Here is a 24,727-nt window from a genome sequence, read left to right as displayed (position 1 = left end):
CCCTGCCCCCCAGTTCTCCACCAACTCACCTAATGGGATATACTGGGTTGAGTTTGGTAATGTGGGCTACTATGCAGAGTTGCTGTCTTCTTGCACTGAATTTTATGTTTTAATGTCTTTTGATGTAGTTTTATGGTATGATGTTATCCGCTCAGAGTCCACTTGCAGGGAGAGCAGACTATAAATTAAATAAATAAAATATTCCAAATATGGCAATATTGAATGGATTTGGAATATCTGAATTGTACATCCTCAACTGGTTGGTTTGGATGATGTGTATCCAAATCAGCTTCACATTCAACTTCACAAGTGTACCAGGAAATTTCTATTGTACTAAGTGAGGATTTGGACCCTGTTTATTACTGAGTTTCCAAGAAACTAAGAAAATCCGTGTTGGTGTCACTTCTGTCAAAACCAGTGGTTTGGTAACAAACTTCCGTCATTTGCATCCATACTCATACCTCCACGTTCTTTATAGTTGTCTATAAAATGCTGTCTATAAAATGCTGATTGCCAGGTCAACATTTCAAGAATAACATTCATTAGAGGTAGAGTATCCATTGTACAGAAATGTGTAAAGTTGTGGTACTCTGAAATAACACTAAAATAAACACAAAAAAACAAATTTTGACAAAGAATCCTTCCAGACCTGCCTTTTTGCCTTGTAATCCACATCCATGAGAAAGGAAGCTATTTGAATACACTTTCTGGGCAGTCAAAAGAACAAGGAACTATCAGTAACAGACCAATTTCTAGGCTTAGTGAATGGCGAGGAAGCACATGATTCTAGAATAAGGCAGCTACAGAGAACCCAGGTAAACCACCAGAGGCAGAATGGCCACTGACTTTACTGATTGAAATTCTAGTGGGCCATTGCCTTCACACCCATACCCAGGGTCGGCGCACCCATAGAGGCCAGGTAGGCAGTGGCCTCAGGTGCAAGGGCCCTGGAGAGGTGCCGGAGGGGGTGTCAGGGGCGGAGGCGTGCGCCGCGGAGCTGGCGTGGCTGGCCCACAGCTGCTGCAGCCAGCCAGCCCCATGCCGCTGCCGCTGCCGCCACACACCCCCAGCCGGGCGCAGCAACCACGAGCCACTGCTGGGGCGGCATGCAGAGTGCGGAGCAGCCGCCACCCGCCACCCCAGCCATCTGCTGACAAATGTCCTGGCTTGTGCTGCACAATGACGCCATTGCGCAGTCCGTGGCATGCGCGCGCTGCGCACACAGGGAAGCAGGGTTGCCACAGGCGCCAGAGACCCTGGCGCCAGCAGTGCCCATACCTACAATAAGGCCAGGGTGCTGCAGGCATAAGGCAAAGCTGAGAGTTGCTGAGCTTGTGCTCCTCCTCGCCCAGGCCTGGAAAGAGGAGCAAAAGCACCGTGGTGCCTGGCTAATGAGGAGCAGGGGCATTGCAGCACACAGCTTTACCCTCTGCCAGTTGTTGGAAATACAATGTCTTGTGTACAGAGAAGGCAGAAGACACAGAATACCTGCAGGGGGCAGCAGGTCTGACAGTTAGATAACAGGATGGGATCCTTCTTTCCCCATCTCTTGCATGTCCCCAGATTGGTATTCTTAGGCTACCTCTGGTTTCTTCCTGGAAGTCCCTTTGTCCCAGTTTAGTGAGGCAGTTAGTATCTATTCTGTTCCTCTGCTTTCTGTCAATGTTGTAGTTCCTGAATAATAAACTCTCTTCATTCATTCCTTAATCAGACCCAAGATCATTCCTAAGATATACCATACCCTACACCAGTGACTCCTGTATTCCTCCTTGCTGGCCCCACTGTGCCCAGGCCAACAAAAAGAAACGTAGGGACAATGATGTTCAGCTTTGCCCTATGCCAGGAGCAACCATATTTCTATTCACTGGCCCCACTGTGCCCAGCAAATGAAAAGGAGCATTGGCACACTAGTGCTTGACTTCGCCCTATGGGCACTGGTCAGATGTGACCAGGAAGGAGAAGGTGGCATTACCTGCTCTCCTCCTTGTTGACCCTACCAAGCCCAGACTCATGAGAGGCACACTAGCCCCTGACTTCACCCTCTGCCAGCTGAGATGTCGTGTGTCTGGAGAGAAGAAGCATGGCAGTGCCCACCTTTGCCTTATTGCCTCAGGAAGGTTATGGCCAGTACAGAGGAGAGCAGCAGTGCTTCTCTCCTCAGCTGGGTCTTCGGCCTTTCTTTGGTGAAAGAGGCATAGTGGCAAGAGGGGGGGTGCCTGCAGGACAGGGGGTGGCTCATTTCCAGGACCATTTTGACCTCCCAGCCACTCTGAATTTTCTGAGGATCAGTAGGGTATATTGGTTATTAAAAAAACAAGAAAGACTCCAGGAGACTATGTGTTCCTGTGGTTGTGTGTGCCTAAAAAGAGACTTCTCATGTACAATCCCCACACATGTTCTTTTCCATGGAAAAGAACTGGTTGTCAGAATATCTCATTTCTTAACCTCTTTATTGGGGACTCCAATAAAATACCATGGACAAATGTGCAACAGGTTATGACTTTATAAATAAAACTATCTCCCTCTCCTCACCCTGCACCATAATTAACTCCTCCTGTTTAGTGTGGGTTACCCAGTCTACTGGGCTACTCTACAGGAGCCAGCCTTATGGGCAATCTTACCCCAGAGCAGCCAACAAAGTTTTGCTTTTCTTTGCCTGCACACCAAATTGGAGGCTGAGAGGAGTTGTGTCCTCACTGCCTCCCCTCCATGTTGAACAGCATTATGTGGCCCACGACCAAGCGGGTCTCTCCTCCCAGCTCTCCTGGATCTGGTCAGCCATGAAAAGGCTGGTTTGGGAAACTTTTCCCATAGTTAGATGCTTCACCAGACATCCTTACCTTAAGTATATAAACTGTACTGTTCCTGCAGCAAACCCAGTTACAGCATTACCAAAATAACCAGGCAAGGCAAGGCAAGGCAAGGCAAGGCAAGGCAAGGCAAGGCAAGGCAAGGCAAGGCAAGGCAAGGCAAGGCAAGGCAAGGCATCATCTCCCGACCAATCTGAGAAGGGTCTGAAAAATTCCTCTTTGGCCCTGAAGCGACTACAGCTAATCCCACATTGCTAATCTGACAGCTAATCTCACATGGAGCTTCTACAGCAAGTGCTTGCTCTGAAGAGGTAGAACATTCCTAATAGCAGGCCCCACCATCTTTTCCTGCTGGCCAGAATACAAAAATGTTCCCAGCCACACTCCTTCCCCAAGCCCTGGCATCCTTCAGCGGGGCAAGCAAACCACAGCTCCTGTGTCACATATGGGCAAGAACCAAGCTTGCATGCCTACCAGGATTCCTTTCTAGATATATGCTCTTTGGAGTAAAGAATGGAGAAACCACGTGCTTTCTAGTGCCTGGATTGTGGCTTCTGTTTCTGGCATTTTATAGTATCTGATTCATGGATGTTAAAACCAGGCAGGACCATTCTGATTATTTTATTCTGGCCGCTTGAACAGAACAGAGTATAGAATCCAAACCATTTATAGGAGCACAGAATCCAGTAATTTGTGGTTGAAACAGAGCATATCCTTCAGAATACCATTGATTCTCATAAAGACGCCAAATGATGGAAAACTTACCACATCCTCTATTAGGCTGTTCCAATTGATAATCATCCTCAAAGTTAAAAAAAAATCAGAGCTTCATTTCCCATATGAAATGTTATGGCTTAAATTTCTAGTAACGTTATTATGCCTTTATCAGCTGGAAAAGAAAGACTCTACTATTAGTCTTTTCCTGCAGAGGGATATCATAGTGTAGAAGAGACCATTAAAACTTTCTTTTCAAAGTTTTAGGCATATCGAGCACTTTAGAGTAGACAGAAAATTGCCAAGTCACAAAAAACACTTGACCATTTATGACTGGATGCCATCCACATGGAAGTTCTTCTGCACCACGGAAAGCCCTATTGTGCCCTTTTGCACTGCTTCCAATCATTTCAATGTGCCCTGCGTAGGAAAGCTTCCAAGTGAATTACCATCCATTGACATTTTTTGTTAATCTTTGATCATTTTGTGCTGACGTATGGTTTAAAGTAAATAAATTGCACTGCACTGAACTATAATTGATATTCAAGTTAGTAAACAGTCACTTAATGGTCAGCACGCAGCTAGGCCCCCTTAACAATTCACAAGATCAAGCTTGAGGTCAAACTTATCAATGAAAGTACATCAGTGATACAAAGAACCTGTTTTCCATTTTTCAAGCAGGTCAGAGTCTAAAAGAAACTCCTCCAACCTGGAATGGCAGTAGTTTATATGGGTTTTGGTTAAAGGAATAGCACTCTACACTTTCTCAAAGGTATTATCTTCATCAGAAGATATTTATCAATGTTTACATCTATTTACATTTTCTGGTCCTGATGTTAAAAGGTGCCAGGACAAAGCTTAAGTGAGTCCTGTCTAGATCAGATGGTCTGGCCATGACTGAGGCACAGCTTTGTGAGTGGCATCTTTAGGTCCCAGCTGTACATTGATGATCCTAACCTGCAGTTTGCTGGAAGTCAGGGATGGCTTCCATATGCATCACTTACCCAATGAAACTGACTGACAGATGGCTGAGGGCAGAGCAAAGGAACAAGCTCACAAAATATATAATTTATATTACAGTGGAACTTGAGAAGAGAATTCTTTGTGTCATGGGATAGCCAGCCTGCTGATACACACTTGCCAATTCTGACTGCAACCCTGAACAGTCCCCACTTTCTTGACAAGTCTCACACAGAAGGTGATGTTGAAATATTTTCTGTGGCCATTTGACATTGCTGTATCAAGTGACCAACACGTGTGCGGACACACCCTGAATCTCACTGGAGTCAGTACAGGCTGAATCCACACATCCTGGCATAGCGCTAAACTGTTGGAATGGTAGCGTCTTCCTGGTGCGATTTCCGATGTCATCATGCCACGATTCCACTCTCGTGGTGCGATGACATCAGAAATCGCGCTAGGAAGACGCTACCATTCCGACAGTTTAGCGCTATGTCGGAGACGTGTAGATTCAGCCGTTGTTTATTTTCATATCAGGTATGGAATACATTGGATAGTGTTTGGACTTACACATACTTATTACCACTGGAATGGTTGTTACTGTTGTGTCTTGCTGCAATTTCAGCAGCTGCTTTGAGGCAGCTTTGCCACATCATAAGTCAAGAGACACAGCCTTCCCCCCGCTTTCCTTCAATTCATGTGGGGGACTCACAGCATATTGCTAAACAGTTAAACCCTTCTAAGCCCTAGGTAAGGGTATAACTGTGTTTAGGACCAGAGGAGTTAGCCGTGTTAGTCTGTAGTAGCAAAATCAAAAAGAGTCCAGTGGCACCTTTAAGACTAACCAATTTTATTGTAGCATAAGCTTTCGAGAATCACAGTTCTCTTCGTCAGATGCATGGAGGACTGCACTGACAAAGTGCAAATCAGAATCTTTATAGACATCCTGCCTGGATAGCTTCTCCAGTTATTACATATTCGATCACACAGTTCTTACAACCAACAGAGATCTTTCCACATCATTGCTATGAGTGCTGTTCATTTTCACCCTGATATCTAGAACTAACTTGCTGTCCTCAGGGTACCTGATAAAGGCTTCCTTGCAAGGTTCTGATGGTTCCTCTTTTGGAAATGGGTGACATTGCTGTGGAACATTTGTGCCCTTCTCAACACCAGATTGTTTTTCATCTGTGTGCATTATTCCTAAATAATACATTAATTTACAGGTAGAGCAGTTCCGTTACACTTAGAGCCATTCCATTAGTGTCAGGACAAATTAGGAGGTGGTAAGATGATCTCTCCAGCCAGCTCTAGTGCTGAAAATAGCAGAAGACGTAGTGATGCTGCTCCTTATAGCTAGGAGCCCAGCTAGATGTTACCCTTCTGTCTGGGTATACGCTTGTTTTAACATGCTTCCTGGAGTCACACAGCAGCTGCAGGAACTGCTTGTAAAAACAAAGGAGAGCAAAAGCAGGTTCAAAATGGCACCATGGGGGGGGGTAGGAAGGGTTCCTGAATGCCCTTCCATGCAGTTTCCTCAAGTGAAAATTAGCATGGAGGGAGTGATTTCACTGGTTTTTCTGATCCACATGCACAGATTCTCCATGTGGAACAGCAATATCGGCCAAATAACTCCCCAAGAGGAAACTGCATGGGGGAGGCAGGAGCCCTTCCTACCCCCACAGTGTCATTCTGAGCCCATTTGGGCTTTCTTTTTTTAAAAGAAGTACTTTCCACAGCTGTTGTGTGACTGCAGGGATCACTTTAAAATGAATGCATGCCTGTGCAGAAAAGTAATGTCTAAAAAGGGCCTCTCTTTCCCCTGTTAGCAAGAGGATGCTTTGGTTCGTGGTTCTCCATTTTGAGCACATGTAGGTATGTGTTTGTATCGGGTTTAGTCTGCCTTTCTTTTCATGCATTCCTTTAGAAACTCAAATTAAAATGTCTCCTTCATCCTATCTTAAATCTAGGATTCAGGCAGAAGAAAGGATATAAACATTTTCTTTCTATGTTGTCATATAAAAGCCCTGTGAATTAGGTCAATGGTGTTGCCCATTTTACAGCTGGGAAAGTGAAGCTAAGATATACTGACTTGCATAACATTAACAGAGGTGAACCCAGATTTCCCACGTCCTAGCAGAACACTGAATCTACTCAACCATACTTTTCAAAAATTTCATTTATACCCTGGCCTTTCACCCCAGTGTGGACCAAAGAGGTTTCCATCATTCTTGTCTCTTCCATTTCCCCCCAAAACAAACTGTGCAAGGTAAATTAGACTGAGAGTATGTGACTGGCCCAAGGTCCCCACAGCAGAGTGGGGAATTGAACCTGGGTCATTCAGATCCTAGTCCATCACTCTAGACACTACACCACACTGGCTAAGGTAAGGTACACCAAAGTCAAAAATTCAGGGACAAAGACTTATTTAAAAGGCAGTCTTCACCACACACAAGTCTTGGAATGAAGTCTTGAATACATTTCCCAGATATAGTGAAGATGGATGGATGGATGGATGGATGGATGGATGGATGGGTGAAATGGGCAGAATTATACTATCCTGTCAAAAGGAATGATGTGTAACTAGGTTTTATCTGTATCAGACTGAAGCTGGTGGTGCTGGTGGTGTTCATATTGTTGGAGTTTATCAATTTTGCTTTAGCAGAATTTGAAGATTACAGAGTTCAACTGGTATTCCAAAAATCCTGTAGACTCTTAGCTGTGGCCTTAGGACTGGCAAGCAGCAGCGGTGCCCAGTTTCTACCCTTAACAGATTCCCTAACCCAACAGTTTCCAAATGATACTTTAATGGGTTCGATCCCATGATTCTCTAATATCAAGTCTGTCTCCAGTGGAAAAACATGTTTCGATTATTTGGTTGCTATTGCCTTTGTACTATTAAATGTGATGATATGTGATAAATATGTAATAGTAGCTCAGCACTAAGGAGCAGATTTGTAGAAACTCATACTATTAAATGCAAATGTGTACATTTGAAATAGTTTATTTTAGTTGTCATTTAACCCTTGATTTAACCCCCATGACCAGTCTCAGTGAAGCTGATGGATGGATCTGATTCCATTTTACTTGATTTCACTAGATTAATTATCTTCCAGTAATCCAACTCTGGATTACTAGATTAATTCAAGTAATCCAATTCTGGTCTATAAAAAGATCCCGTAGCCACAGAATCAGCAGTATCCTCCATAATATACCACAAAATATGGTTTTTCTTGTTTCTTGACCCATATATTACTTTTATTTCTCCCCCAAATCTGAACAGAGACAGAAATGATAAAATTTCCTTTTTGCCTCCATAATCCCTCCTGTAGCTGTGGAATGGAGGATTGTGTCATTGTTATTGCTCCAGAGGCCCACAGATCCTTTTCAAGGGGAAAAAACTATAATGCAGAGTAAAGCAGACAATCTAATGTGAATTTCAGGGTTTCCCTGCTTTCAACATACCTATTTTCCAGAAGCTGCCTTGACTTCAATTTAGATGCTAATCTCATTTCAGTTTCTTTTGGGCAGTATGAATTGAAATTGTTTTGATCTGAATCATAACAATAAAAGGGCCTATTTGCAATTATTTCTTGTTGTACTTTAAAATGACAGAAACTTGCATTGCCTGATCTCTAACCAGGGTCAAGATGTCAGGAACATCTTGAAGGTAATATGCCTCCTTTTCTTTCTTCCCTTGAGATCACATGCTTGTTCCTTCCTCCTCTGCAGAGCTAACAGTGGTTATCATTATGTGTGCATCAATCTTAATGCAAATGCTTGGATCACACTAGGATTTCTAACCACGGTTGCAAACTCTAGTTTGCAACTAAGCATCCTTGGCATCAGGCTTGGTCCACATGGAACATTAATTATGATTAACTCTGAAAAGAGGTAGAGAGGTGTACCCACAAGTTCTAGGTGTTTCATATATCTGAACCATATTTAGGAGTCTGAGTAGCATCATATCAATACCAGGCAACAAACTGCATTATCAGAGGGTGAACAGAAGGTAAGACTTTTTAATATGATGCCCTATTAAGGACTCTAAGTACCATTTCAGTTCGGCTCTTAAATTGCCCGCTACTACAAAATAATAAAATATGAAGCCTCCCCAGGGAATGTAATTCATCAAAGTGTTCATGCTTAATTGTTGAGCATCTGTAAACCTTCCAAAAATTAAAATCTAACCTCAGGAACTTCAGTGTTCAGACCTGATTTTACACATGCACAGTTTATAGAAGTTCAAAGACCTAGGTCTTTTTCTAGTTTGACTACTGACTTCTACCTGTATAAGCCTGTACAGCATCCTGCTTTGTTTGATGCTGATCATGAGAACTATCCCAGGTAGCAGGCCCAATTTTCCTGTTTATCAACTTACCACCTCTCATGAAATTGCAGAGTGAAGGTAATGCTCCCCTACGGTCTGAAAAATAAGGAGATTTGGGTGAAAGCAAAAAGGACATATGAATTAGGGATTGTGGATAAGATTGCTTGTTCACTTTCCTCAAAACATTTATTTTCTTATGTAAATGGAATGCTATTTTATTCGAGGCATAAAAACATGGCATTTCAGTAACCACTGTAAGATATTTCAATGCCTATCTGCAGCAATCATAAAAACAAATCGCAAAAGAACTGCCAAGATATGCTGTTGTCACCACTTACGCAGATTGCAAATTGCAATTGCACTCTTATAAACTACTTTAACTTTCCATCTTGGCCTATTTTCTCTATTTTCCTCAGGACAGAAAAGTATTGCAATCCTGTCATATGCACTCTGTGTTACTTTAAATGGAAATGTACAATTTTTTTTAAAAAGAAGTCTATAAAAAAAAGAAACAGGATGGTACACAACATAAAGATAGCAAGTCTTTTTTTTAATGACAAGAAAATTTCAAGTACATCCACATAAGCCATCATATATCCTATACACTGACCAATTTTTTCTATGGAATTGACAATGACCAGGTATGCAATGTACCAAAAGATACTCATAAGCAAATTCCACTGGAAAGGACGGCTGTGGTTCTTTTGGCAGTGCTGTTCCGTATCTTAGATCACAGTATGCTAGGCAGACTATAATTTCAGGTTGTTGTTTGTTTGTTTTTCAGTCAGGTTTGCACCCTAATTCAAAATGAATGTATGGAACTTTCACTGACATTAAAATGGAACTATTCCACTGCAATGGTTGTTCAAATTTAGCAAGGTGAAAATATTTAGGTTCTTTTTGTTTCAATCCATCTCTGTTAGTCGCACAGAGAAATCCTAAGAAAAGTTATGCTCTTCTAAACCTTTGGTGGGTGTACCTCTGTTAGGAATTGTACTGTTACTAGTATAAAACAGTAATAATTTGCAGCCAGGCCCATAGTCAGAAATTTTATGACGAGTGGGCATGAGTACTCTGAAGAGGACATAGTTGCCAGGTCCTCATTACTCCATACCTCTAGACTCATTGGGAGGGGGGGGGTTAATGATGTCATTAGTAGAATTAAATGATATCATACAGGGAGACCTAGTGATGTCACCTGCATTAATAGTATTCCAAACTAGCACCGTTTTCACGTCTTTAACCCTCCACAAAAGCCAGTTTGGTGTAGTGGTTAAAGAGCACAGGACTCAAATCTAGAGAGCAGGGTTTGATTCCCCACTCCTCCCCTTGAAGCCAGCTGGGTGAACTTGGGCTAGTCATGGCTCTCTGGAGCTCTCTCAGCCCCACCCACCTCACAGGGTGTTTTGTTGTGGGGATAATGACATAATTTGCAAACCGCTCTGAGTTGACATTAAGTTTTCCTGAAGGGTGGTATATAAATATGATGATGATGATGATGATGATGATTAAATTGTGCAAGACTCATGGAACAACGGCATCTTCATGCATGATTTCCCATCATGATCCCATTTTATGGCACAATTTCTGATGTCATCGCACCCTGGAATGGAGCCATGATGGGAAATCACGCCATGAAGATGCTATCATTCCATGGGTCTGTACTACATAATATCTCTGTGTAGTCACAATCATATGGCTTTGAATAGATAGGTTTTTTAGCAGACTAATACATAAAAAATAATCTGGAAATTAAATATGTGATGAATGTAAACTGTAGTTGAGCTATTAGTGGCAGATTATTGCCTCCCATCTTCACTTTAGCTGACTTGGCAGCCATTACGAAAGCAGAAAGGTGGGGTATGAATGTTGTAAAATAAGTAAATATGCAGTCGTTACTGCAGGCAGGCATGAATAGAAGTTCTAGAAGAAGTCATATATCCATATTTTGAATATACCATCTGCTATCCAGGAGAAAGAAATGTGCCAAAAATCCTACTATGAACCCTTTGCTGATTTAATTAGTGTACCTATATACTGTGTTGGGGGGATAGAAGAGACAGCAATTAATCAGCGCTTCATATGGGGGTTGCTATTCCTTCAGTTGCTGGGGAGATATCTGGCTCTTGAATTCTCAAGTGCAGAGTGATTTTTTTTTTTGGCTTCTCTGTCCCAGTAGCTTTTGGTGCATCCTGAAAACTATGACAAGCCGTTCTAGAGAGCTGGTGTGGTATAGATGTTAAGAGTGTTGGACTAGAATCTGGGAGACCCGGGAGTGGATCTTCTCTCTGCCATGGAATCTTGCTGAATGATCTTGGACCAATCACAAACTCTGAACCTAACCCTACCTCATAGGGTTGTTGTGAAGACAAAATGGAGGAGAGGAGAATGACATGAGCCAATTTTGGTCACCAAAGACAGGGAATAATGAAGTAAACAAATAAACAATTAAGTCTGCAACACAGCCTGTACTCCAAGGCTACAAACTGCAAACTATGGGCTGCATCTTTCTTTTCTTTTTTCGGTAATGAATGGTCAGTTCATTTGTGATATTTTAGTTGATTAGCCCTAACCGATAAAAGGATTACACTTCTGTTGTTTTGAGGGTTTTCCCTTTCTAGATCAGCTCAGCCACCTGCAAATGTTGCTGTTGTTTTTTTTTAAAAAAACCCTTACTTAAAACCAAGCAAACTGGTTTTAAATCTGTATATCCCCTCTTGCCATGCAACCTGAAAATGAGTATAACATCTAGGACATCCCTAAGGTGACTTCAGACAAACTGTATAGATTGAATGTAATCACCCTCAATTACAGCAGTTTATTAGAAACAACTAAATGTAGAGGCTATTACATCACAGCCTCAGAGACCCCTGGCCAAAATTTGCACAGTGCAGCTGCCGCATCATGCCTTTTGGCACAGTTCTGGCATGGCACGGAAACCCATTTCAGATCTGACATTATCACTCAAGGCACTGCTTTCATTTTCATTCAGGATGATATGGCTGTTTAATTATCCCTAACCTTTGATAACAGAATGACAGTCACAGAATTGTCACATAGCCCTTCTGACATTCCTATTGTGTGACCTACAGTTTCACCAAATTGAACTTCATTAAATCAAAGGTCCTTCTTGGGAGTTATATTCTTTTTGCCTAAAGGCAATTCTACCTGGTGCTATTGGTTCCGTGCAGCTTTGGAAGCATTTAAAGTATCTGAATCAACATTCCATCTGACAAGGGTTTTGATCATTAGGACTGGTCTATTGACATGTTAGAATGTTCACTTGATTAAAAGGACAAAGGAAAAGGAGAAGCAGAAAGCTTGGCACACAAAGCCGAGTATCTGCTCTTTCACAGATCAATTATGGTTAGTAGCTTTTTCTTCATACGACAGCCCTAGGGCACAGAAACATTAGCCAGAGTTCATTCAATTTGAGACTGAGGGCCTTTCTTAAAGTATCACAACAGCAATCCAACAAAAATACTCGTAACAACAGATATCCTGCTTACCTTCTAATATTAATAGAAAACAAATCTTTAGTTTTAAACCAAGGGATCAAAAATATATTCCACATAAACTATTAATAGAATCAGTGAATGTAGACCATTTACAATCTTTTATCAAGTTTACATTACCAGAAAATGAATATATCCATCTCAGCTGCTTATTACAATTCCTGTGTGTGGCTTAAACTCTCAAACATATGGATAGCAGGAGGGTCAGAATCACTTCTACTATCCTTCTTTCTACTTAGTACACAGAAGCTGACATAACTGAGAGCCAGTTTGGTGTAGCGGTTAAGAGCGCGTGACTCTAACTGGAAGCTGGGTTTGATTCCCCACTCCTCCCCTTGAAGCCAGCTGGGTGACCTTGGGCTAGTCACGGTTCTCTGGAGCTCTCTCAGCCCCACCCACCTCACAGGGTGTTTGTTGTGGGGATAATAATGACATAATAGAAGTGGGCACAGACCAACCCCCCCCCCACAGACCATGGACCATTGCATTCCATGGACCATGGACCATGAACTTTTCATGTACCCACCCCGTTCACAGATCGGTTTATTGGTCCATGGTCCATTACTTCCAGGGGCCCTAGGACTGCCCTCTTCACACTCAGAGATGCCAAACTCGCAGCAAGGCTTCAGCAGGCTCTCCTCCAGCTACCCTCCTAGTTTGGCCAAGATTGCATTTCAGACGTCTAAGTTACAGACTCCCCAAGTAGCAGCCCCCAGGAAATGTCCAGTCGATACTAGGAGTTGCAAATGCCAGTTGACTTGCATTGGCTTGCAGCACCAAAAAGTTGCAATGAAGCAAAATCAAACAGAAAAGGGTGGGGAAAGAGCCCCCTCACTCACCACACAGACACCTTCCCAGCCGTTGCCTGAGAATTAATTCTTGCTCCTTACTTGCATAGAGAAGAATGGGAGCTCTCTGGTTGGCATCCAGAGCTACCTATCAAGTTTTTAAGGGCTAGGATTGGTGTGTTCCCAGGGCTGCAGAACATCCATCCCCTCTGTTGCCTAGGGAATTAATTCTTGTTCCTTACTTGCATAGAGAAGAATGGGAGCTCTCTGGTTGGCAGCCAGAGTTGCCTATCAAGGTTTTGAGGGCTAGGATTGGTGTGTTCCATGGGATGCAGAAGGTCTGCAGATGTCCCCTCCGTTGGCCTAGGGAATTGATAGGTCGGCACCAGGATGTCTGGACTCATGGACCATGGACTGATGGACCAGCCCAAATGGAACAAAGTTTGTGAAAAACATGGTCCCACAAGCAGTTCGCGAACCACGAACCGGGCCGGACCGTGTCAAATTTAGGTCAATTTTCCAGTCCGTGCCCATTTCTACCTATGAATGTAGCTGTATGTGCATCTACCTATGTGCAAAGTTGTGACCAATATGTGGAAAGTAATACTGGACAATATAAACGATTACATTCACACAGTAGCAAGTTAAACACTGAAATGGTTCCTTACACATAACCCAGGCAGCTTATTGTGTCAGTTTATCAGGAAATGTGTTTCTAGTTTAGGGGGGGGAAGGTTGTGTACATAAGCTCATATTTAAATATTCAATAATGTGACACCTTCTTGTTAAGCTATTCACAATCAATAGGGAAAGAAAAACATCTTTCAAGTTAACTTTCCTTTCTGAAGGGTTCTGCGGTGCCAAGAATGGGGTCAAGATTGCCTACGAACCTGAATGGGGTGAGTGACACTCCACAGCACTCTGAAGGTCAGCTCCATTGCTGTGAAATAACCATGGTGTATGCAAATTCCCACATCTATGAGAAATGTAGCGGCTAAGCGATATCACCTTGAGACACTTACAATGCAATCCTAAACAGAGTTACTCTAATCTAAGCCCATTGAGTTCAGTGGGCTTAGACCAGAGTAACTCTGCTTAGGATTGCACTGTTTAGTAGCAAAAGTTTCCTGGTAGTAGTTTTATGGTGGCTAGAAGATCAGCCATGAGCCAAGTTGGTTAAATACAAAAAAAAAAAAAAAGAGGAGGGAGAGGGTAAAAAAAAAAAGGGAAGGCAGGCGCTGCAGACAGCAGCAGGAATCGCAATGGATAAAACAGCAGTCAAAATGCTTCCCGGAATGAGACCAATGTGAGCTGTGAGCAATCATTGCTCGCCTTATGGATGTCAGACGTCTATCGCTATGACAGGCAGCCTTTCCCTCTTCTCCTTCCTTTGTCCAACCTTACCCCAGCTGTGGTTTCTGGGCACCAGGCACATGGCAGCTTCCCTGCCCTTAGAGTAAAGCCTTCAAATCCTAAAGCTATTTCTGGCCCAGAACCAGAAGATGTTTTTAAACAGTGCCATGTGTCTGAGGGTAACGAATAAAAACATATTTTACAAATGAAGAGGATCCTCAGCATATTAATCAGAAAGCATTTCTTTCTTTTTTGCTGCAGTGGTAGCAAAAGGCCCCTGAGCCTTCTGCAGCACATGCTGTTGCACTGACAAAGGGAATGAAGAGGCTGAGTTGTCTTGCTGGAGGAATATATGAGTGATCAAAGTAAGGGCATACCCAGAACATTATGTAAGAAAATGAAAGTACATCGTATGCTCTTTTCCCTTTTTTCTTCTCCTCATACCTCCCACATACACCCATTTCTTAGTTGCTTTGGAAAGCTTTCATCCTCAGCTTACCCTTTCTTAAAGGCCAAATGGAAGCATGCTGTGAATATTGAAGCTTGCTGTGAACAGATGAACTACTGTTCCTGTAGACTATCATGCCCTGTTGTCTCTTTAGTCTTGTCTACTTTTAGGTGACGCATCACTTTGGGCCCTGCAGTAAGCTTAGCTACATTCCACATTTGAAAGAGGCCAGAGGTGAAAGTGAAACATTGGTCCATTGTGGCATCAGTGACAGAATGCATCATTGGTACTTCTGTTCCTTGGGCATTCCGAAAGTAAAATAGGAAGATGTCACCATTTGCTGGACAATCAGCAATGAGTGTGCCCAGGGCTTTTTTTCTGGGAAAAGAGGTGGTGGAACTCAGTGGGTTGCTCTCAGAGAAAATGGTCACATGGCTGGTGGCTCTGTCTGGAGATCAGGGGGCGGGGCCATCAGCCATGTGACCATTTTCAAGAGGTTCCCAAACTCCGTTCCACCACGTTCCAGCTGAAAAAAAGCCCTGAGTGTGCCTTTGTGTCTGGATGAATTGTATTAGGGGAGAGAAAGTGACTTGCTTGGAATAGTGTATATTTGCTACTTTCCATCAATCTGATGAAAAGAAAACATTCCCTGCTTGTGTGGCAATTGATACATGAGCATTTTAGATTGGGAAATGCAGTGAACATGATGACCCAAACACTTCATTGTATAAATGATACAACCTAGACTCACAGATAAAGAGCAACCCAGAGGCAAGAGCCACCACATACACCTCCCCACCGAGGTAGAGTCCAATTCAGAAACTTGCAGCATATGCACAGGCTGGAAGCCAGAAATGATCTGGTTGAATGTACACAAGGATGTGTCTTACCTTTACTCAACTTAGCTTGCAACTGAGGCTAGTACTTTGATCCCTAGGATGGTCACTGAGGGGTTCCCACCTCTTTCCATGGGTGAAGATTTGCTGTTTTCATGGATGCAAAGATTATAGCTCCATGAAGTCCCACTTGCATTGTCATTTGGCTAGAGTGCTTTTTATGCATCATGATTCACATAATAATGTCAAATTTCTCAAGGTCTAAAAGGAAGTCTCCGTATACTGTATATAGCTTCGAAGCTAGTACTAGAAGCCTGGCCCACCTTTGTGGTGTTAACATAGGAAAACAAATTCTGTATTGCCAGAAACAATTGGATCCAAAGAGAAAACAGAAGGCAAAATGCTCAAAGCCTCTTCTTCCAGTTGGCCCAGGTCGCCATGCTTTTTGTCTTTACAAAGAGGGTCCTCTACTGGCTTTCTAGTTTTTTGCTCCTGTCAAAAGAGTACTGGAAAGAAAAAGACACGGCATTTTTAGCAGTCAGAACCTCCCCCATAACATTAGAAGGCTTATGGTTTGAGGGTGACAGAATGGGATTGAGAATGAGGTGAGAAGCCAAGGATGAGAAAATGGAAAAGGCTGTATTTTCTCAGGCCCTCCACGTATCTGAAGAAGCCTAATCATGTGTGATATTTCCAGGCCCTCAGCCTGATTCTAATGACAGTGTTCTGTAATCAGTACTGCTTCTTAGAGCTTTAATCCACTCCCTCACGCATACAGAAAGAAAGCTCATGGGACCGTAGCTTAGCAGTAGAGTGTACACTTTGCATGCAGGAGGTCGCAGGTTCAGTGCCCCAAATCTAAGTGTTCAATGAGCACCTATCAAGAGGAACACAGAGGATATCATGATATAAACAGCTTTGCATACATTATTGCTAATGCTGCTTTTCAAGGTCTTCAGGCAGGTGTACTTTGCCTTTGACAATGTCTCAGCATCTGTAAAAGAGCTGGACGGATGATAAACTTGTCAGAGTTGCCTTGAGACTTTAAGTACCATTTGCTCTGCCTCAGTGGTTTGAATATAAGGAATTTTTAGCTTCCATTTCCTACATAAGACCACCTTTCCGTAAGACTCCTTTAACAGATATATCACAGGCTTTACCCATAGCTTAGCACTTAGGTCTGAGTGGTCAATCACTATAATAACATTAACCATGACAGATTCGCTCAGTGTTAAGGTTATAATGCTGTGAGCAATTCCACAGGAATTTCCCATTTGTCTTGCTGATCACAACCTTTGAAATATCTTTTTTCCATATGTCTTGAGCATGAATAGGAAATCCCCCCCCCCCCCATTTAAAAAGACACAGTGCCTGCTTGACTGTCATAAACCTCAGGACGCTGACTAACTAATATCTCTTCTTTGTTATCTTTCTAAATACCTCTTTGGGTCAAAGAAAACAACATCTAGAAACCACAGAATGGCTGCTAAGTAACCCACCACCTGACTGAAGTGATGTTCATTGATGCATTTATAGTCAAGGAACACACTTTTCTCTTTATTATACGTGTGGCAAGAAGTACAACAGATGCAGACTAAACATGGTTCCAGGCTAAGGCTGCTTCCACACACGTTGGATAATCCACTTTCAATACTCTTTAGTGAACATTTGGAACTGCTTTTCCATGTGTGGAACAAAAAATCCACTTCTGAAGGATTGCTAAAGTGCATTGAAAGTGCATTTTTCAACGTGTGTGGAAATAGCCAAATCTCATCTTTTGCTTTTCTCACAGCAGGGGGACTCTTCATTTTTCAGCTGTTCTCATTCAAAATGCTCTCAGTATGCAGTAAAACTGGTTTGGGTCATACTAATATCTTAGTTGGGCCAAGAGAGAGGGAGGACCATTTTGACTCTATGCTCTCTTGGGCATAATGGGACCTATGCGGACAAAAAGCCATATGGTACTGGGGCTGTAGTGAGAAGGGGACTCAAGCAATTTCACCTCCTCTCCTTCTTCCACAGCTGGAAAGCTGGTAAGATCCAACCGATTGTCTGCATAAAAACTTAGGGACTCAGAGTTTGAACAACTATTTCCTAACTATTTATCATGAAAGATACCATTCTTGATCTTCTAGCTACAATCTATGACTCTCACATTGTGTTCCAGTATGGGGCACGATATGAACTAATTTATATTCAGGTAACTTACTGTGTAATATAATGTTATGTTTGTGTTTAGTAGCTAAATAGTGATAAAACACATCGGAATGTGTCCATATTGGGGGAAATGTTGCCATTTAGCTCAAATCAGTTATCACGTATCTACATAATTTCAAAATAGATTTCTAAGGGTGGAGAAGTCCACCCATCCAGCCTCGAGTAACCTTCTGAAAGTGGAGCAGATTGGGGGATAGTTGATTTTGTGTGTTATGCACAAGAGGGTATGAATCCATCTTTCTCTAAATATTTTGATGGCATAGAGGAAGGAAAACTTATTTTTATCATTAAAGCCAATAGATAAAAATTTGAATAGAGGATTTAGGTTGATCTATTTGTGTAGAAATTGCTGTTTTGGCACAGTCACTTTACAATGCAGAGCAAATTAAAGCACAGTTGCCGTAAGATTTTGTCCTATTGATCTACTAAAGTTTAGAACAGATTTATTTCATTGCGAGAGATGATGAAAGAGATTAATACCTGCAAGAGAAAATTTAAAGGGGCTTTAAAAATGAATTTCCTGTAACCAAATTTGAAACCTGCAAATAATTAATTACCAAGGTCACTGTAAAGATGTTGTCAATACTCTGAAACTTCTTTTATAGATTTGTGATTAACTTCCAGTTATGGACTAATTACCCTGTTCATTATCATAGAGGAGCTTGTGGATGACACCAAATCTATAAAATGATGGTGGTGAGTGACACAACCACAGATTTAATGTGTCTTCCCTGCCAGCTCTTCCTAATCACTGCTACACAGGGGGATCTTGGCACTTGCAGATGGAATCTGGGGGGGCTGCTCTTGTTAATATTAAGAAAATATGTTGGGTTTACAGCAACTGGAAAATGACATAGTTGGACTTTTCTTTTCTTTTTTGCACAGAGGCTAAAGTAGAATGGTAAGAAAAAATGGAGTTTTGCTAGATAGCAGAAGATAGAATGAAACACAGCAATGTTGGTGAGGGAAGACTTTTTCCAGATGTGTTACTTTAAAACACAAAACCTTATTTTCAGTACAAATTTGAGACAATGTTATCTGTACCAGAGGAATGAGCCAATCATATTTTGTACACAGTTTTCTGTTTACTCCCATGCTGCCTATCAGCATTGTATCTTTCAGGTGATGTTTTTGTTTGTTTAAGTTGTATTTTTATATCTATTGTGTAATCTGATGGGAGAAAAGTGGGGTATAAATGCTTAAATAAAATAAACTGCAAAATAAATATGTTCCCTTGCTGTTCACTGGACTCTTCCCCGAGGTGGTTTTGTTTCACCCATCTTTGCTGCAGTGCCTGAAATATTTCTAACCATGCTATTCTCTAACATCATGATCCTTTTCCAAACACACTTACTTAGAAGTTAAACAGGACAGACTTCCATCGCAGCACCTGAGACTTCGATAAAGCCTGCTTAGTGTGTTTACTTTCCTGCTTTTTAAGTAAAAATAACAAAGAATTGTGTTGCACCTTAAAACCATCAGCAAATTTCATGGATCAGAGTCTAATTCATTACAGATATCAGTGGGAGCTGATGCAGAACAAATCTTAGGCCGCAATAAATATGTTAGTCTTTAAAATGCCACAAGTTGCTTTTACTTCAACAGGCCAAAGATGCCTTTCTTGAATTTGTTCCTAAACTGCGTTTTCCATTATATGCACAATCTTGATCCTGGATACATACATGCTGGCTGTGGCCAAGAGTATTTTTTACCATTTGACATGGCCACAGTTATATACATGCTAATCACTTCCAGATTGGACTATTGTAACACACTGTGCATGGGGCTGCATTTGAAGGTTTGAATAACAAGCATAGAACATGGCTGCCTAACTGTTAACTGAGGTAAGCTGGTTTGAACATATTACACCAGAGACTCCAACTTTGCTGAGCCTTTGGAAACTTTTGGAATTTTGAGAAAGGGTAGGAGGCAGGAACACCAAATGGCTGCTATTCAGGCAAGGCCAATCATGAAGTATCTGTCATTGAAACAGGAACATCACAAAATGACTGACACGGGAAATGATATCAGTTCTTTGTTTTGCTAATTGGTTTCACTTTCCAAATATATGGAAAGGCCTGGCCCTTCAGTGGTCAGAGACAGAGAATGTCAAGCTCAGTGACATATGGAAGACTGTATCTATGGCCAAACTGAAAACACATGGTTTTGATGCACCTTTCTGGTTGAGCTCAACACAGGATTGCCATGTCCCCCTATCCCCCAGGTGGGAGGTGGAGGACCTGGCACCTACCTTGCCAGTTGTTTGTCACATGCATGCAAAGTGCATGCACTCCTGGGGCCGGGAAGTGCTGTCATCACGCATCCCATGGCCACCCCCAGGAGCACTTCTGTGCTCCACAGGGAGCTGAATTGGGCCCAATTCAGGCCCAAAATGTTGCAGATCAGGCTGGATTCAGCCAAATTCGGCATAAATTGGGTCACTGTGGAGTGTGGGAGTGCTCCTGCGCGCCACAGCAGCCCAATTCAGACCAATTTGGGCTGATTTGGCCCCAATTTGGGCCCGAATCTTCCCGAATCAGGCTGCTGCAGAGCACAGGAGTGCTCATGTGCTCCACAGCAGCCTGATATGGGCCAATTTGGGCCCAATCCAGCCCTATTCCAGGCTGATTCAGGCCTGAATTGGACCAGATTGGGCTGCTGCAGAGCGCAGTAGTGCTCCTAAATTCCACAGTGGCCCAATCCAGGCTGGATTAGGCCTGCGGGAGCACGCCGTGCCACCTGGGAGCAAGCCTCCAGGAGGCCTGTGCCTCCCCCACCAGCCAGGTAAGTGGAGGCGGGGGGGACTGGCAACCCTAGCTCAACACTTTACTAGTCAGTCAGCTAGAAGAGATGCAAAACTCCCTGTGGTTTATTTCCAGTTCCATTCAGATCCCCCCCAAGATACAAGAAACAGGTTTGTAGCAGGGAACAAATTAGTGGTGGGTATCATTGGATGCTATGTTGCTCAGTGTTGGATTAAATCTTTTTTTTAATTACTAACAATACAAAGGAAAGAAGGGGGGCAGAGGGAAGGAAAGAAAAAAAAACACATAACAGCAGTAACACTACATCTACAAATAATGCTTTCCCTTCATGCTGCCATTGTTTAAAATTAAAACTTTGTAAAATACTGTTAGATTGGTAGACCTTGCAAAATACAGATTATAATCAAGATTAGGTCTTCCTCCTCCCCCTGAGCCTCGGACGCAGTTCTCTCTGAACAGCTGCAGTCGCCGCGCTCGCTCCTTCCTCCCCTCCCCCTTCAGACTTGGAACCCTTCTCTTCTTGCTGCAAATCCTGCTGGAACTCTGGATGCTGACCCTCAAAGTCCCTTAGTTGATCTTCTGATATTATCTTGTAAGCTTGATCTTTGTAATTAAACCAGATACCTTCCGGAAATAACCATTTGAACTTTATTTCACGTTTCCTCAAAAGAGCCACAAACCCTTTGTATTTAAATCTTCTTTTCCGAGCTAAAAATGGAACGTCCTTCAATATCTTAACCTTATTACCCAGAAAGTCCAGATCCACATTGTATGTATTATATAGGATAGTGTCCCGAATCCTCTTAGATGAGAAGTCAATGATGATCTCGCGAGGCAGCTGACGCTTCGTTGCATATTTTGAAGAAGCCTGACGGACTTCCAAAATGGCGCTTTTTCAAATCTTTTCTTTCATACTGGCAATTTGTTTTGAGGCCCAACTCCCAGAGCAGATATTGACTTTTAAATCTCTAAATTATTTGGGACTAGTTACCTTCCAATGGTAGAGTGATTATGCTGCAAATACTATGCAAACTGATTAAAGAATAAAGAAATGCTTTATTCAGGAACTAACTTAGTCAAGAAAAGGGACAGAGACACCCAGCTGCCTTACTAGCTGAGGGTGAGTTCTAGACAGTTCTGAGAAGCAAGAAGATATTGTCCTGAGAGCAGCAATCTGGAGACAGACAAAGAAAAGACACTCATCAGAAAGAAGGTACTAATCTCACATTCCTATCTAACTAGCCCTCGCTGCCCCCTGCAGGATATTCTTCTCTTCTCTGGCTATGAGACATTGCTTACTCCAACACCTTTTCCATCAGTAAAGTAAATGCCTGGGCATTTACTTTAATCTTTTGGGGCGATCCTGTTATCACTGCCTCCAGGCACTTAGTTGCTGGTGTTTAAGTCTTCACAGCATGGCACACTTACCTCCACGAGGATTGTTGGACACCATTGTACTAAAAAAAACCTAGCCAAGACAGTTTTGCTTGACATTTTTAATCTAATTTAGTTAATCTGATTATCTGCCTCTTAATTTTTCAGGCAGGTGCAAAGTTTCTGCTGTTTGATTGGCTTTGTCTGGTTTTGTGTGTGTGTGCTGTCAAGATACAGCTGACTTTATGGCGGCCCCATAGGGTTTTCAAGGCAAGAGATGTTTAGAGGTGGTTTGCCATTGTCTGCCTCTGCACGGCAACCCTGGCCTTCCTTGGTGGTCTCCCATCCAATACTGATGAGGGCTGATCCTGCTTAGTTTCCAAGTTCTGACAAGATCGGGCTACCTATACTATCCAGGTCAGAGCCTGGTTTTATACTACAGGCTTTAAATCATTTTGGGACTCTTGGGTATCCGCTGTCTATATTATGAATTGATTCTGTTTGCAAACCATTTTGAGGGTATGTTGTGACCATTAAACCAGAGGACACCAGTGCCAGCATATACACCCTAAAGATGCACGTCTTGTACCCCGACTCCAAAGATTTTTTGGTGTTTATACATGTAGAGTCTTAATTAAAAGCCTGGTTAAAAAGATGTGTTTTAGCTTTGCACCTAAAAAGAAGTAAAGTAGGTACCAAGTGAACATTGGGCAGGAGGGTGTTCCAAAGGCAAGGTGCCACCACAGAAAATGCTCTGTCTCTAGTCACTACCCATCTTACCTCTAAAGGTGGGGGCACAGGGCTTGTGAGGCACATCTGAACTGGTGGGCTGGATTGTACAGAGATACAGTTCTTCGGGTACCCTAGGTTCAAGCCAGTTTAGAGTCTTAAAGGTAAGAACTAGCACTTTGAATTGTGCCTGGAAACAGATATTTTGCAGATATTTCAGTACAGGGGTAATAATCCCTAACCCCTGACACTAGCCTGGCCACTCCATTTTGGCCCAACTGAAGTGTCCGAACCATTTTCAAAGTCAGCCCCATACAGAGTGCATTAGAGTGATCTAACTTGGACTTGATCAGCACACGGATCACTGTGGCCAAATCTCACTTTTTGAGGAAGGCCATAGCGGACAAACCAAGCAGAGCTTATAAAGGACCAAAAGAAGAACAGCCATGGAGGAGACCTGAGCTTCTCACCATAGGACAGGACTTTGTAGCACCTCCAAGCTATGAACCTGCCTCTTCAGCGGGACTGCAAACCCCTCCAGGACAAGCAGGGTCCTCAGTCTCCGAGCAGCTTCTCCACTGACCAACAGCACCTCAGTCTTTTCTGGACTGAGATTCTGATATGAGCATTTACCCTCTCAGAACTGGAGATATAGGCTTGTAATTTTTGAATTTCAAATAATACATACTTTGTGCAATTATACCTATAGACAGGGGTTTTTTTCTGGGAAAAGAGGTGGCGGAACTCTCAAGAGGAAAATGAGGAAGAAACACGTGGGATTCTTTGAAATCATATTATTTTCAAGCACTATTGCCAAGTATTTTCAAGAGGTGCCGGAACTCCGTTCCCCCTCGTTCCCCCTGAAAAAAAGCCCTGCCTATAGATAATGAATAAATGATAGACCCATAGTACAGGATTGTGAAATAATCATATTTAAAACCCACTGAAAGAAATTAGCAGGACAAACTAACAAAGCATCTATAGACAGTAGTCCCACTGATCCAGTGCTTCAAATTGAGCATCTTTTTTTTAAAAAAAGGTAAAGAATAATCCTGTAAAAATAAAAGAGGGGGCCCAAAAGAAGAACAGCATTAGACTGCACCAGTCCCTTATATGATTATCAAAGGCAGACTGTATCAAGAAGAGCTGACGACCTGGATTCCATATACTCCCGCTTTAAGAAATACAGTTCAAAAAGCAGTAGTTAACATTAACAATTTCTACTAAACATTATTTATTCATTCTAACAGTTTATCTGGTGGCTACTAGCAATTTTAAATATTAAACATAGCAATGCATTTAAAGCAGTAAAATGTATTCAAATGACAACAGAAAATAAAGGACCAGATCTATCAGCAAATTGATCAAATGGTCAACTGTAGTTCAGAAGTTCCACAATGATACTTCAGAAAAGGCTCTGCAGTTCAATGTCACTGTTTGCATTTCAGATGGTATGGCACAATTGCTGTCCCAGGAGCCTGACCGGATGCTTTTTTATGTCAGGATCTGTGCAGTGCATTCTGGCAATGTGTGCATTAAAAATAAGTACATGGAAGTGTCATCCCAGGATTGTGCCTGGCATCAGTCAGTTGTTGCTAGAAGATGGCCTCTGGCAGTGCTCTGATCTAGTGGCGTGCAATTCCAGCTAGGCCAGGAGTTTCTTCCTGTGCTTAAAGGAAACAGCAATCATACTTAGCATTGACACGGTGCTTTACTCTGTACTCAAATGTCACAAGCAAGCCAGAGATCGTTCAAGATGAAAATAAGCCTGCTTTATTCTGAGGCTCACACACTTCCTCTCCACCGAGATTCTAAATCATTTTTAAGACATGGTTTAGAATGTTGGTTTGGGTACAAAAATCCAAATTTGTTAGTGGCTGAATTTGGA

This window comes from Eublepharis macularius, chromosome 8 (genome assembly GCF_028583425.1).
Source record: "Eublepharis macularius isolate TG4126 chromosome 8, MPM_Emac_v1.0, whole genome shotgun sequence".
Taxonomy (NCBI): Eukaryota; Metazoa; Chordata; class Lepidosauria; order Squamata; family Eublepharidae; genus Eublepharis; species Eublepharis macularius.
This window is presented reverse-complemented; position numbering follows the sequence as displayed.